Here is a 17,134-nt window from a genome sequence, read left to right on the forward strand (position 1 = left end):
CGGGCTGAACCGCGGAAGCTGCTCGTACTGCTGCGTATGATGCAATAGAGAGGCCGGCAGAGAAGTGAAACCCTCGGGAGAGCCGGGGGGAGGGGAGACGCTTCTCCCTGACCCGCTTTCCATTTCTTCCTAGCCTGGCGGAAGAGCGGGCAGCACAGTCTGGGGAACTCTGCTCTTCTGACCTAGTCTGACCCTTTCCCCTACTCTAACCCGAGCAGCATCTGGGAATGGGCTCGCTGGCCAGCCCTTCAGGAAGGATGGGAGAGCACCTCGGGAGTCTGTAGCCTGTGCTTCGGTGGCACCCCCCACCCCAAGCACCTTCGTTCTAGAGAGGGGCACAAAATTGTGGTTCAGTTCATCCGCTAGCCCTACCAAGGGGTGGGGTGGTAAAGGAAGACATTCTGGAACCTCCTCATGCGCATGAAAGCATTTTCAACTTTCCTCTGAAGAATCTGATACCGGTCAGTTCTGGGGCCATATGCCCCTGGGGTGTTGGAACAGGTGTAGGGTCTCAAACTGGAAAGGAGAGGGGAGAAAGTTAATTCAAATGGGCCTGTTTTTGCAGTGTTCTCTCTTTTATTTAGTACCTGGATTTCCAAGGTGGTAGAAACACCTTTCTGCACCATCTAGCGGGGTAGCCAAAGTTACTGATCCTCTGAGCTGCATATGACAATCTTCAGAAGTTCAAGAGCTGGGGCGCACCTGCCGGGGCTCACGTCTTTAGCCCTGCAGGAGGTGCCTGACAGAGCTCTGGACCCCCCCCCCCCCCCTGCACTGGGCAGTCTAGTAGGTGGAGATGGGGGCTCCACAAGCCACACTACAACAGTATGTGGCTTGTGAGCTACAGTTTGGCCACCCCTCCCATATATCCATGTAGTGCATATCTGTACCTGTATAAAGATCTGCCACTCTTTCTTATCTCCCAGTATTGGCCCCTTGTAATTAGAGCTGTGTGAAACTTTGGAACAAACCCCAGGATGGTAATTTTTATGCTTCATTACAAATTCAAAACTTTGGCCAGGTGAGACAGATTTCTTGAGTGCATGTGGCTGATTTGTGGCTATAGGTGACATATACACAAATAATTGGTTTACTTAATTTACATCTGAAACCAGGTAAAACTGTGAATTGGGCTGAGTTGTGCTTTTGGTCCATTCAAACCCCAGACTTGAACATTCAGGAGGTATAAACTCCATCTGGAAAACCCCCAAAACACCTCCGAAACTGGAAAAAATGTTTTGCATGAGATCAAGCACAGGGGTTTGCACAAACCCTACTTGGGATGAATTTGTGAATGTGTACCATTATTGCCATCTATTGGAAATAATTTCCTGCTCATATAAGATACCAGAAAAACTAGAGGAATTGTTCTTATTCAGCAAATTAGAATCTTGTGCGCATAGGTGCTGGAGTTCCTGCTGCACCCCCTGGCTTGAAGGGGTTTCCATCATCCACAGAGGTCACAGTTTGGTTCAGTGGCTTTCAGCACCCCCCACTATACAAATAGTTCCAGCATCCCTGTTTCTGTGTAAACTCTCATGCCTTCCCATGATGATAATCTGATATGGATGGTTCCAGGAACTGTCCTACCAACATTTTCTTCCCCCTCCCCCACTTTTTAAAAAATATTTAAGTATACAGCACTACAGCACTCATCACCATAGTATTTGAATTCTTCTCAAGTGTGTATGGAGTTGGTCTCATAATGTCCCTGGAAAGGAGGAACATATTATACCAGTTTTACAGATGAGGTGCTGAGAAGATAAGTAACTTGTACAAAATCATGTAGGAAGTCTGTAACCATGTTTCATTGGACCCAAATCTTCTGAGTCCTAGTCAAGAGCCCTAACCACAAGCCTATCCATCCTCCTAATACATTGTCCTGACGTCTCCTCTCTCCATCTCTTTCTGACTAGGACGGTTTACTTCTCTGCCTCACTTTTTTTTTTTAACTCAGCCTTAAAAACAGAAGTTCTTTATGCTGCATGCGGATACTAGATATCCTGTTGCACTTCCCTTTCTGCATGCCACCCTACTCTATTTTGCAGTGACCCCTCTGGCTGTGGCATTTCAGTACTGTATTTATTTGGAGATCTGAAAAGTGCCAAATAAAATGTAAAATAGCAGCAATGCTATATATAGAAAATACTATCAAATGAGAAAGGGTATGTAGATTTTATGGTATGAAGCTGACTTCCTCTGTAATCAAAGTTGAATTTGACAGTCTAATGCTTGGAGTCTGTGGGAGAGAGAGAGGAAAGGAAGGAGAGAAGAAAGAGGAGGTCAGCGTCTGTATATGTTTACAAAACATTTCAGTTTTAATTGCCTTTTACTTGCAGGCTCAGCATGTAAAATCTTTTAAACAGTCAGTTCTGTTTTGTAATTTAAAAATAAATATTTAAGGGCCAAGCTAAATTCAGCTCCCCTGTGTTGCATCATAATTCATCTAATCTATTTTAAGGTGCTTACAAAGCTCATAATTTAAAATTATTAATCAGCACTAGCCACACAAAGTCTAATTTTTCTTCCCTGTTATAGATTAAATTTCAACATTGTATCCCATTATGCAGCTGCACTTTTCCAGCAGAAAGCTTGCATTCTTTAACTCTGTATAACATTCTTATTTTATATGTGGGATTAGATTGTCTTCTGCAATAAATTCTTTGATTACAAGATTATAACCTTGTAAATTCTTCGGTCTGTGTATTAATTTGAAGAGAAGTTTATATGGAGAAATTTTTTTCCTTTGGTTATAGAAAAGAGCCATTTATGTGAAGTTTTTATGCTCCCTTAAACTTTTATTTCCATTTAAATTTCCTTACAGTTTTGCTATAAGGAATGGAAAGTAAGAGCATAAGAATGGCCATACTGGGTCAGACCAATGGTTCATCTTGCCCATTATCTTGTCTTCTGACAGTGGCCAGTGCCAGAGACTTCAGAAGGATTGAACAGAACAGGGCAATTTATCGAGTGATACATCTCCTTTCATCCAGTCCCAGCTTCTGGCAGTCAGAGTTTAGGGACACCTTCCATTGACACGGATACTCTACAATAGCTATTCATAGATAATGTACTGGGTCAAGTTCTACCTCTATTTTAGTGGAGTAGACCATGATGTAAGTCAGGGCATAAGTTTTCCCCATGTACTAAAAGTTGTACATTTATCACACATCTGCATGCCAGGGTCTGTACTGACCTGCAGCCCTTGCAACCCCCATGCCAGGCCAGAATTTTGACCCTTTGTGTCTACTGTGAGGCAAGCTGCAAAAGGCCATCCGCTTTTAGGCAAAAGCAAAAATTTCACAGAGTTGCCAGTTCCTGCAATTTTATCAGAAGCCTTGCAAAATGCAGTGGTTTCCCCCCGCCCCATTCCTGGAATCTCAGTTTTCATTAAAAAAAAAGAAGTATGTTTCTAGCTCTCAGGTTTACAAAGAAAATCTTGAAAATGTGACCTGACTGTATCCTAAAGGCTCAAAGAGCAAATAAGAATCACAAATATATTTTTTAAAATCTCACGATTTTAAGCCTGTCTCACGGTTTTTGAATGACTTAAGTCTATGAGAGTTTTACCATTGATTTCAATGGGGCTAGGATGTCACCCTATATTTTTAAGTATGGATGAAACACAGACAGACAGTTACCATAACTCACAGCTGAGCTGCATCCCTTAGGTCAGGAGGATGACCTTTTGCCCTATTACATGCTCACATTGGAATGAAGGCTATTCAGTACGTAGAAGGTATGCGAAATCTGGTGCATACTCATGTATACACTCCAGATTTTCATTCTGTGTTGCATATTTCGGGGAAGCTCAACCATTAACCAGGATGTAGAGGTTTTATTTGCCATTTTGTAATGTTTAGCAAATAAGTTTAGATCTATCACCCGATTCTTGATGGGCCAAGCACCTGCAACTCCTCTTGAAATCAGTGGGAGCAAGGGGTGCTCAGAACCACTAAAGATCTGTCTTCTTGAGAAGGCTTTGTGAAAATTATTGATCAGACAGTAAAATTTCCAGGAAGTAATAATATAAGCAGTAGTAGTCTGCAGTTATCATACCAGACGTACTGATTTCAGAAGATAATTCTAATGTTAAGTTATGTAGAAAAAAAATCACTTGAGTGCTATCTTACACATATCTGTCTTATAACTCCCCAGGTCAGAAATCAGTAGAAAAAATGTGAAGTCGGACTTTTCACTGTGAATATGAAGGAGAAGACACTGAAGTAAAACTTCATACAAATGTGAGAACAAACTCTGCCTGACCCTTACAGTGCTATGCAGGGGAAGGGCTGTGGATGGGAAAGGAAACAAGGAGCTTTTGCCCTACTGCCCTTTTCACTGCTTGTTGTCTAATGGCATATAGAATTTGAGTCCCTGTGTTCTGGCGGGGTACTAGGGCTGCTCCTTTCCTGTCTCATTTGAGGGAGTGGTTGTACCTCAAAGAGAACAGGGAATGATACCAAGGCCACTATTTCAATATCATGTCCTCAGTCCAATAAATCCTGGCTCTGGTACTGAATCTTAGGCCCTGCCTGTGGTGGGAAAATGACCCATTTTTGACAATCATCAGCATAGAGTGACCCCGTCTCCCCTCAACTAATATTGAAAACAGTTTATCTGTTAGTATAGATGGGACAAAACCACCCACATCATTAGAAAAAGTGTGACTGACCTGGTGGAATGTAGTCAACACCAGGTGAGTGGGACCAACAGGAAAACCTTTATTGACAACTTTTGTCAATGACAGGTCACATTCCTTCCGTAGAATGACCATTTATGTTGCATTATCATTATCTTTTGTATTAATATGCCCAGAGATGTGTTTGGCCTTGTGATAGGATGTCCACCCTGCACAGGACCTTCAGGGGCGAAGATGGTTAGGTAAGCCAATTAATTACCCAGGTTGCACTTGGAGGAGCCAGGGAGCAGAGATTAATTAGATGAAGTTCAGCTGGAGGCCTGTATAAAGCCCAGGAGCAGAGCACAGAGGGAATTGCAGGGAAGTAGTCTGTAATCAATCCCTGAGAGAAGGGAGGCATGTGGCTAACAAACCCAGAGAGTGGGGATAGCTAGTTAGGTGGGAAAGGTTCAGGGGGAAAGCCACAAGGTATAGGATTGTGTGCAGACATTGGCTGCTGAAGAGAGGATCCCTGAGCTGGAGCCTGGAGTAGAGGGCGGGCCTGGTTTCCCCTACCAGCCACTGAGGAAATGGCACAGACCTGGCAGTGGCGAGCAAAACAGTTTCAACACCATCCACTTTGTACACTAACTTCATACAAAATTACTAACACAAATAGAATCCATACACTGACACCAGTAATGGTAATAGGTACATTACCTAGGGCAGATGGGGCTTTGAAACGGTTTTCCATGCAAAATCTTTATAACACTTAAACGAGTGTGTTTAACACTTTGGCCTTCTCTTAGAATAACTGTAATAGATATTAAACAAAGATACATGAAATTTGTTCTCTGCTTTTGGCACACCACAACTGTAAAGCATAGTTTCCTGAGAAGGCTGAGCCTATACTACTTCACCTGCACAATTTCAGCTTCACCTGTGCTACAGGCAATGCTCCTAATTCTGTAACCTTTCCTCTTGTTGAGTAGTAGTTAGTGTGAATAATCCTACTAATAGAGTCTGTCAGTTTCAGGGTAACTGCATTGGTATTCCTCCATCCTTTGTCCATTCCAGGAGTGCCCAGTCAGGTCTCTAGCCATCACTTGTCTCGGGACCCACATCCCACTCCCTTCTGAATGGGAGTTTGAGGCTCCATAGTCCCCTGCCATACACAGCAATGTCCCAGGCATCCAGTCTACCTAAAGGCGAACGCCTGTGCTTTGCTTTCTCTCCAAGGGCTAGGACCAGCGTATTGCTGGCAGTTTATAAGTTACCACACATCTCTTTCTCAGCAGTGTACATGTATTCAGAATAAAAAAAGCATACAGAAAAAATATAAAAGACATTAAATGGATTTACGAGCTTACTAAACATACCAGAAATCACTTCCTCTTCTACCTGGGGAGTCTGGTAGGTCAACATCCCCTTCAGCAAGTGTTGAGGCCTTTCCTTGGGCATAAGGCCCTTCCTGTTTGCTGAATCAAAAAGAAGCCCCTGATTCTGTTTAAACTCAGCCTCTTATACCCAAAGCCCTTTCTTTGTGTCTTGATCTTTGCAAAACCCAGTTTGAACCAGTATATGCAAACCAACTCAGAGGGTGGTACTTTTAGTCCCAGAGGTAATCACTCCCCATTGGTTTTAATTTCTGGAGGAGCTGTAGTAACCCTCCCTCATGGAGTAGAACACAATTGTAAACCATTCATAAATTCAATAATGGTCCCCAAAGATACTGCATAGGGATACAATATCCATCAGAGGCTCTCTACACTAGGAGCACTTTGCCTGTATAACTATACCAGTATGCTATACCAACAAAATGTGTCTCATATGCATGCAGCTGGCAAAACTGTGCTTTTACTCGTATAGCTTATTCCAGCCTCTACTGCCAGCAAAGTAAACTGTACTGACAAAAGCTTAGTTTTGCTGGTAAAACTGCGTCTAAACTAACAGTTTTTGCCAACAGAGCTTTGTTGGTCAAGGATCACACCTCTTCATACCCTTGACAAATATAGCTATGCCAGCAGAAATGTGTAGTGTAGACATGGCCATACTCTCATGAATAAGACTTGAAATACTGGGTACAAATTTTACTTTAGCCTTTTTTTTTGTCTCCAAAAGAAGTTTATACTGAAATACTTTCACAATATTTACAGATGGCTGCTGCTTTCACCCTGCTTCTCAAATCTTTATTTAACAAACCCTAATGACCTACATTATTGTGAGATGAATTTATATATCTTATATTATTGAATTAACTGCAGCAGGTTGCAGCATAATCAAATAAAGTGTTGTGTAAGAGGAACAACTCTGAAGGAACAACTCTGACCTATTCATACCTATAGTAATGTAATACACACTGTACCCTAAAATCTCATTCACAGATCTAATGCTGTCAGATACAGTATTCCTATAAAGATGTGCATACACATTCCACTGTCTTTTGAACTGTCCAGCATTATAAAATTTTAACTTTGGATTAATATAAGGCTGTATGGCAAATGAGGATATAACTGTATTTAGTACTAGTAAGTAATGCTGAAATAGTCCTAAATTACTGTACAGATCAATTCCTTATCCAATTCCCACCCATTTGCCAACAGAAAAGACCCATTTTAAACATCACAAAGTGTGTGTGTGTGTGTGTTGTGGGGGAGGGGGATTTTGTACTAGCAGCACTTTCCACCTGGGGATTCAAGCACTTTGCAGCTATCAATTAATTTAGCCTCATAACACCCAGTGACATGGAAGTATTATCTCCATTTTACATGTCCTTCTTATTTTGATTTCCTGTTGACTTCTATTCCTTTGCTTTTACACAAGATCATCCTTCCTCGTTGATTAAAAAAAGCAAAATAACCAGGGTTTGAACTCACTGGAAAAATTGAAGTACTATTATGATAAAGGAGAAATCCCAAAAAATAAAAATATTTTTTCAGATACCTCTTTAAATATCTAGAAAGTTGAATAATCAACTTGTACCAGTCCTCCGCACTGGGTGAATTTCACCCAGAATGAATACAGGGTCTTTTATGTTGTATTTTCATTGGTCATACACAGCGTTAAACTCAGCAGGCCAGTTAGATAAATTCCTGATTACTCAAGAATGTGACTTCTGTTACTGCGTTTTTAAAATTCATCCTCTATTACTTTAATCTTGGAAACATAGCCTGATATTATCCGTTATTATTCTAGTAGTTTAAAGCCAGGCATTCCCAGAGGCAGAAACTATGTGGGGGTTGTTCTAGTCTGGATTTGCTCTTGTCTCCTGTTGGTACAGTAATCATCCCTGCATTTCAGCATGAGAAGCTGCACCCTTAGAAACTTTGCTGACAGTTTCAGACACTGAACATACTGATGAACATTCCTCTGATTAACTCAAAATTGCTGACTTCTCATCGGTTTCTCAATACAGATGTGAACTGTGATGCTTTTATCACTTTTTGCTGCCTTCTTGTTCTTCCGATGCAAGTCAAGGGATTTATATTTACACATGTTCATGCATTTAATTTGGTTTCCTTTATTTTGAAATATTTTACTCAGAAACAGCACAAGTAGGATTCGGGGGGGCAGGCAGTTGAAATTGGAAACTGCTCCTTGTTTAGTTGGTTTGACATGTAAGATTGTGGAAACCTTTTCAAACCTTTTCAACCTTTTCCTATTTGAAAAAAGGAAGTACTAGGCTGTTTTGATATGTGTGTGCGCGCATGTGCCTGTGTGGGATTAATACATTTAAGAAAAGTCACATAGCTAAAAGTGACTAGTAGGATCATGTCACTAAAATAGCCCCTGTGCTCACTATAAAATCCACCAGTAGGACAATACTTTCTTCCCCAGTGCTCATGGCAGCAAACAAAGCTTCCAGTGTCACAGAAGTCACCATTTGGAACAAAATGCATTGCCAGGCTTAAAGTTGTGCCACCAGCCAATGGACATTCACAGGGAAGGAATAGCCCATGAACCGGAGTGGCTATAGTAATACCAGAGCTATATTGCCATGAGTAATAGGGTTCCTTTGTATTGCTATATACAGCTGCTGTAGTGTGTCATGACTAACTCTCCACTGGTTACCTGGCAGGAGCTCCTGAGTTGCTAATAAGAAATGCCATCAAAGCACAGCAGATATTTTGGATCTAGAAAGAAACAGCAAGGGGTGTGAATTTCCTTCTGAGTCTAGGTTCCTGTGACTGGCCTAACTAAACTATAACATGTATTCTGTCCCAGAGTGGTTTTCCTTTGGGGATTTGCTAGCCACATTGGTGCAGTAAATCTGGTCCATCACTCAGACTGTATTGCAGTTTGTCCTGCCATTTCACCAGGGATTACACCAACACAGCAGAATAGCATCTTCTATATACTCCTTTTATATCTGTTTTGCACCTCCGGTTGCAGAATTTGTCCCTAAATGACTAGTCTTTCAACAAAGACACCCATGGAACAACCATACTTGGTCATTTTTAGATATTTTCTTAACGTGGCTGGACTTGTGTTGTAGAGGGATGCCATTGTAAAGTCAGTGTGTCTGCTCATATTTATTCTGAGTTTACACAGTGGAACTCCATTCACTTCAGTGGAGTTATTCCTAATTTACAGGAAAAGTGAGATTGGAATCAGGCCTACTGTGCTTTCAGGTTTTTATGTTACTCAAGTTTGTCAAAAATTTTCAATGATAAATATTTGTGAAAATTTTTTGCTGCTTTTCCCCATTGTATAGAATGGCTGAAATCTTCTGAAAACTCTAAGTGTTAACAGTTTAAAAAGAAAAAATACATACCTATTACCCAGTCCATCATGTCTGAGAACCGGATTCAAAGCCCACTGTCAATGTTTCCATTGACTTCAATTGACTTTGGATCAGGCCTTAAGAGAAAATGTGGGAAGAGGGGCAATAGCATATGTCCCCAAGGAAACAGGGAACATATTTTTTTTTAAGTGTGACTAACATCTACACTTTAATTGACCTGTCCTAAATTATATATATAGTTTAGATTGTAAGCTGTTCTTGGTGCAAGCAGTGTCTTTGTATGCGCTTGTACAGCATCTAGCAAAGTGGGTCTCTGATTCTCTCTGGGGCCTCTTGGTACTACTGTAATATAAATAGTAAATGATGATAAAAGGAGGTATGTAAGTTGAGGGCAGTTTCTCCTTCAATGCTAAATCCAGTCCTAGCACTCAACCTGTCCACCAGATAACCATAATAGGTTAATCCATCCGGTTAATTAATTACAGTTGCTAACAAAGATTAAATTTTTCTCTAATGCTTGTTAAAACAAGGGATGGCTGCTTGTTTTTAATGCTGTATGTGGCTTACGTAACTCCTACAAACACACTGACAGCCCAATTCAGAGCTTTTAAAAGGATGGATACGATTGTCTAATTTACCCATTTAATTGTCTGACCTTGAAGACACAAAGTCTCAGTCTGAGCTAATGCAGTCCTCAGGTTGCCATTACACCCACAGCAGAGAATTGTACGAAAGAGCAACCTAAACCCCATTCTGTTTGATTTGACTATTGAAGTGTTTAAATCTCTTGTAACATAGCTCTGTCTTTTGTGGTAATTTAATAAGAACTAAAAATATAACGGCTGAAATTCTCCAGCAAAATGTAGACGAGGTGTTTTCTAGTAAGTTTCATTTCTGTGATGTTACTTGACTTTATCTTACTTTGTAGACACGTCTATAATTGCTCACCCAGATATGGAATAGGTTAAAGATAAAGTCTATAATTATTCTGCTACAGCTATGCTGGTATAACTCCCCTGAGTGGACATTCTATTCTGAATAAATGTGACTGTATTCTGGAGTAATTACTCCACTTCCAAAGTTCACTCCTCATTCACCACTCCAGTAGGATCACAAAACCCAAGCCCTATATTCTAAAAAATGTGTCACAGACATTCCAGTTTAGCATGGAAAACAAGACAAAAATATGTAAGCAGTTTTCAGAATCCTCTAATCTTGATTTGCCATCTATACGTCAATAATTATGCAAGCCAGCTATGACTCTGTAATTCTGATACCAGACAATGGTTTGTGATATTGCTTCAATCTTTTATAATGTAATTAAGTGAATCTTTAGGAATCTACCACCATAGTATTGTAGTTTGTGTCCGTGCTTGACTAACTCTAATCAAGCACAATTGCACACTCTAGTTTATAATTTACTTTTGTTAAGTATGAGACAATAGGCGGGGACTATATGGCTCAGGGGACTGATAATGGGAAATGGAGTATTTTATTTACAATGTGGCTCACTAGTTTTAAAGATAAATTGTTGTTTAACTGTTTGGTGGCCCAGAGAACCTACTAACTCTTATTCCAATTACGCATAGCTATTCACTTCACAAGTGTTGCCCTTTTTGTTGGCAGTCTCAGCAGAGAGGTCAAGAATTAAACAAACATGTAGAGCAGGGGTTCCCAAACTTGGTTCACGGCTTGTTCAGGGTAAGCCCTTGGCAGGCCATGAGAGGCTTTGTTTACCTGAGCGTCCGCAGGTACAGCCGCTTGCAGCTCCCAGTGGCCGCTGTTTGCTGTTCCCGGCCAATGGGAGCTGCAGGAAGCGGTGGCCCACCCCTGCGCCACTTTCCGCAGCTTCCATTGGCTGCGAATGGCGAACCACGGCCACTGGGAGCTGCAAGTGGCTGTACCTGCGGACACTCAGGTAAACAAAGTGTCTCACAACCTGCCACAGGCTTACCCGGAACAAGCTGCAAATCAAGTTTGGGAACCCCTGATGTAGAGCAAATTGCCTTCCAGATCAGAGATGAGGTATTTTACATGAGTTGCATGAATCAGAATACCTTGCTGCTGGTCATCCTTTTTCTGTTTTGAGGATAAATAGAAGATTTAAATTAGCAGGCCTGTCAATCCAGCATCTTTTATTTGATAGACTAAACAATAGAGTGGAAGCAATGTTTAATTCTGAAAGCTCTCTGTGTAGTGGGAAAGAATTTTCATGGCAAGAACCGTTATGAGACAGATTACAGTTTGTGTTGTGAGGTTTTTGTATTTACATTGCAGTGAACTTACTAAGTAAATATATGGTGAGGGTTAGTAGTCTTGTATCCGTGTGAGTGGGCTTTTTCTGGAAAACCAAACATAGCAACGCGAGTTAGTATAGTGACATGTTAAATGCCATAGGTCTATATATGGTTATATATGCTTTTTTCCTTGTTTAGGGATAATAGTGATATAAGGACAGCTGTATTTTTTTTTTTTACAGGAAGATATTCTGATATCTTTGTGTACTTACAAAATCCTCTAAATAATAGAGAAAGCAATATCCAAATACTAGGCATATAATTGAAAGAGCCTAACAAAGTTATCAAAAACTGTTACTATCTAATTAAACCAATGTAAAATCAATGGTGGTTTTGTGTACGAGTTAAATCATTCTTCAACTGGAGGAACAACTGTAAATATGAAGTGGCTTTAGTGCATTCACCCTTCCACCCAAAGGAACACATAAAACCTTCTTATAAAGAAATTAGAAGGGGGTGAAAGTTGAAAGACTTAACAGGCCCAGAAAGTGCCATCACTTTATATGTATACCATTAGCTTATTTCAGAGTGGAAAGATAGAACTTGCTGAGCAATCAAAATCATAGGCAGATTTTCTTTGAATATGTAAAGTGCTATAAAATGCTAAGCATTCGGAGAAACTCAGGTCCTAGGTCTCTCAGATTGGGCACCCAAAATTAGTGGACACTTTTGACCTTAGACTGTAAACTCTTTGGGACAGGGATTATGTCTTTGCTCTGTTTGTAAAGTACCTAGCACAATGGAGTCCTGTTCCATGATTAGGGCTCTTAAATGCTACAGTAATACAAATAATTAATAATCTCTCTGCCTCAGCTTCCCATCAATAAAAATTGGGATAACATCTCTCACCTCACATTAATTAATGTTTGTGAAACACAGATACTGTATGATGACTGCCACAGAAAAAGCCATGGTAAAATTAATTCTGTATTCAGAGTAGGGTTTGATTAGAGTGCAGTAAAGTAAGGCCTGGGGCCAAACACTGAAAAATTAGTATATATCACTTCTATTGCTTCCCTACCCCCGCCCTCATCCACTAGATCAGTAACCGTGTCAAAGAAGAAAATTAGGTTGATTTTGGATTATTTATTCTTGACAAATCCATGTTGTCTATTCCTTATAACCCTGTCATCTTCTAGATCCTTACAAACTGATTGTTTATTAATTTGTTCCAGTATCTTTCCAGGTATTGCAGTTAGGCTGACTGATCTATAATTCCTCCAATCCACACTTTGTACCCTTTTTTTTAAACGTAAGTACTATGTTTGCCCTTCTCCAGTCCTCTGACAACTCACCCATCCTCCACAAGTTCTAAAAGATAATTGCTAATGGTTCTGAGATTGCTTCAGCTAGTTCTTTAAGTACCCACGCATAAATTGCCTAGGGAGGTTGTGGAATCTCCATCTCTCTGGAGATATTTAAGAGTAGGTTAGATAAATGTCTATTAGGGATGGTCTAGACAGTATTTGGTCCTGCCATGCGGGCAGGGGACTGGACTCGATGACCTCTCAAGGTCCCTTCCAGTCCTAGAATCTATGAATCTATGAATTTCACCAGGCCCTGCCCAACTTGAATACATCTAATTTATCTAAATATTCTTTAACCTGTTCTTTCCATATTTTGGCTTGTATTCCTTCTCCCCCTTGTTAATATTGTGTTGAGTATCTGGTCATCACTAATCTTTTTTAGTGAAGACTGAAGCAAAATAGACATTAAACGCCTCAGCTTTCTTGATGTCATCAGTTATTAGCTCCCTTTACCCTTTAAGTCAGGGGTCTCAAAGTCCCGGCCTTTGGGCCTCTGCAGCCCAAGAACCACCCCACTGCGGCCCGCGGAAAAGAGATGCATGCAGACACGTTGCTGGCAATGTCTGCTGCAGGCACCACCCCCCGCAGCTCCCATTGGCTGGAGGAGAGGGACAGAGATACCATCACTAGTTGCTGGTCAACCATGCATCACTTTTTTCCACAATGAATATAAACAAGTCAAAATACCGAACACAACTATCTGATGCACACCTTGCTGCAATCCTGAAGGTTTCAACTGCTCAGTCACTGAGGCCAAACATCAACAAACTGACAGAGCTGAAGCATTGTCAGGTGTCTGGCAAACACTAAAAACTCTCTGGCAGGTGAAGACTTGTATAAAGTTGTATGACAGTTTTATTATTTCTAAGAAATTGAAAATAAAAAATATAATATAAACGGTTTCTTTACTGAACACCATCTTCAGTGACATTATTGGCCTGCTGGGAGGATTTGAGGACTGCCACTGACTCTAAGGTAAATTGAGTTTGAGACCCCCTGCTCTAAGTAGAGGACCTTACACTTTCTTTCCTTTTGCTCCAAATGTATTTAAGGAATCTCTTCTTATTGCCTTTTTATGTCCCTTGCTAGGTGTAATTTATTTTGTACTTCAGCTATTCTGATTTTGTGTCTGCATGGTTGTGCTATTTTTTGTACTCCTCTTTACAACTGGTCCATGTTTTCACTTTATAGGATTCTTTTTGATTTTCAGGTACACCTCTACCCCAATATAACGCTGTCCTCGGGAGCAAAAAATCTTACCGCATTATAGGTGAAACCACGTTATATTGAACTTGCTTTGATCCGCCGGAGCGTGCAGCCCCGCCCCCCCCCGGAGCGCTGCTTTACCGCATTATATCCAAATTCATGTTATATTGGGTCGCGTTATATCAGGGTAGAGGTGTAATTAAAGAGCTACTGATGGAGCTATATTGGCCTTTTACTATTCTTCCTATCTTCCCTTCACATCGGGATAATTTGCAGTTCTGCCTTTAATATTGTCTTCTTGAGAAATTGCCAGGTCTCCTGACCTCCTTTATCCCTTAGATTTTCTTTCCATGGGACTTTACTACCAGTTCTCTAGTTTGTTAAAGTCTGCTTTTTTTCCAAGTCCCCTGTTCTTATTCTGCTGCTCACTCCTTCCTTTCCTTAGAATCATGATCACTTTCCACCCAAATTGCCTTCCACCTTCAGATTCACAGCCAATTCATCCCTGTTGGTCAGGATCAAGTCTAAAATGGCTGTCCTAACCACAGGGACAGCCATTTTAGACTTGATCCTGACCAACAGGGATGAATTGGTTGTGAATCTGAAGGTGGAAGACAATTCCTTCACTTTTTAAACAAAGGTGTTCCCAGTACATTCAAATAACTTAATAAAATTGTTTTGCTGTATTACTTTTCCAACAGATGTCTGGGTAGTTAAAGTCTCCCAAAGTACCAGGTCTTGTTTTGCATATTTCTGTTCTTTGTTCTAAGTATGCCTCATCCACCTCCACTTTCTGATTTGGTGGTATATAGAAGACCCTACAAGGCCATCGCTCTATTTTCTGTCCCCCTTTTATCTTTACTCAGAGACTTTCAACTGGTCGGCCTCTCATCTCCTTCTGGACCTCAGAATAAGTATTTAATAGGATATAAAGTAGACACAGGAAAGGGAAAAAACATCGTAGGTTGAATGTTTTAAATTTTAAAAAGCATAACTGTGTGGATCTGTCTGCATTCCAGGCACTATAGCTGATAAACAACATTATTTACTTGGTGGTGTTTAGATAATGGTGCCAACGGATAAACACAGGCAGCTGTGTGGAAGTAAAATTTATAAGCTGTGTTGAAAAGCTGATGTTAGTTGGAACCTGTTTGTTATTCGTACTGTTTGAACTCTGATTTTAAAAATCTTATGCTTTGGCCATCTGAGCTCTGTCTCTCGATCTTCACCATCAAACCACACAGAGCACTAGACAATATTGCCAGGAACACTTAGAAGAGGAAATGGCCAATCTCAATATCATCTAGTTCCTAGTACTGTTTCCACTGAAGCCAATGGCAAAGGTCCCATGGATTTAAATGGTGCAGGATCAGGCCCTCTGTATACTGTCAATAAACTCTCAGAGTGGAAGGGAGCTCTCAGCATGGAAGGGAAAGAACACACAGCATGGAAGGGAAAGAACTCTCAGCATGGAAGGGAAAGAACCTTCTATATAAATAACTGGGTTAGATAGGGAATATTTTTTTTTATCTAACCATACAAAGAATTGGATGTATTAACAAGAAGATAGAGGAAACCCTTAAAATACACAAACTTCATGCCCATTGTTAGTAAAAACTGGGATTCTACAATAAAGATCCCAATAAAAAGGAAAATATGAAGTTTGTCTTCAGCGACCTGCTCCCACTTTTGTGGTTGGTATTTAATGTGGGTATATGTATCTAGATTAGACTGTCAACTGCTTGAAGAAAAGCCTCATCTTCTAATATGTTTGTAAAGTCATGTGTACACCTGTGGAAGTAATGAATAACTATAATTTAAAAAAAAATCCAGAATCATTTCAGCATGTTACTATTAACTACAACAATGTACTGTGAATTGCCATTAAGAAATCCAATAGACCTGGCAGAGGTCCTGTACTCCCACATTGCCTTCCAGCTTTCCCAGTCCCATAAAATCACTTTTTCAGGAGCCATTCTGACAATTTTTGTTGTCTCCAAACTGCATTTGCAGGGTGGTCACTAGATGCAGAGGAAAACAACATAAGCGGTGACAGACAGCATTACATTACATCTGAAATCTCCTTGGGATTGAGAGGCGGACAGTGCTGTGGAGATTTGTCTGAGGACAGAAATGATAATTCTGCAAGGATTTATACCTCAGACACTCCCATTTCATACCTACTGAAGTACCTAACCGAAGAGTAGTACTAATGGTTCATATGCAGATACACCCATGTCTAAAGGTTAATTCTTATCAGATGTATTTTCAGTCTCTAATGCAAACTAAGAGGTGGGAAGAAAAATACTGTAATAAAAGCAATTCAGACTGTTTCTGCTTTCAGGTGTCTATGGATCAATAAAAGCATGGATTATACTGAGTATTCAGACATTAACTCTAGGATAACAGCAAGGTTTTTGTTTTCATTTAACACATGCATGTACATTACATCTATTTGCTAGTGACCTGCAACAGCTCCAGTGGCCCCTTGCTTTACTTGCTACTTAATCTTTTTAAAATATTATGCTTGGTAAAGGTTGTGTTGATTATAAATAATGTAGGTAAAGTGTCCAGAATAAGTAGATTGGGGATTATGAACCTGGTCTTGCTTTCAATGAAGTCAATGAGAGTGTTATCACTGACTTTATTTTTTTTTTTACAAGATCAGACTCTATAACTTCCTAAAATGCTTATTTTAAAAGGCACAAACTCTGTAGTAGTATACACTGCACATTAAATTCAACTTAACCTTGTTATGCTATGGTTTGACTCTCAATAGCCTTTAAATCCTGTAACTAACAAATAAAGTCTTGTATGGCAAATAATATCTTGCATTGTATTTTATATGATATCTTACAAGGCTCCTTCTTCCCTCTGTCCTTTTGCCCTGAGGGAGGCAAGCTTGGCACAGGCATTATATCCTCATATCAAACACAAGTTTGAGCTAAGGCTGTGGTTG

The 17,134-nt window shown here is 40.3% G+C and overlaps 1 long non-coding RNA gene across 1 annotated transcript; it reads left to right on the forward strand.

Annotated features, from left to right (window-relative positions):
* The first annotated feature begins 28 nt into the window (after positions 1–28).
* Positions 29–17,000, forward strand: LOC101943529 (uncharacterized). Its single transcript, XR_006172276.2, has 3 exons — positions 29–461; positions 4,159–4,244; positions 16,189–17,000. It is a non-coding gene; the product is annotated as an uncharacterized LOC101943529 (long non-coding RNA).
* Positions 17,001–17,134: the final 134 nt, after the last annotated feature.

Source organism: Chrysemys picta, chromosome 8 (genome assembly GCF_011386835.1).
Source record: "Chrysemys picta bellii isolate R12L10 chromosome 8, ASM1138683v2, whole genome shotgun sequence".
Taxonomy (NCBI): Eukaryota; Metazoa; Chordata; order Testudines; family Emydidae; genus Chrysemys; species Chrysemys picta.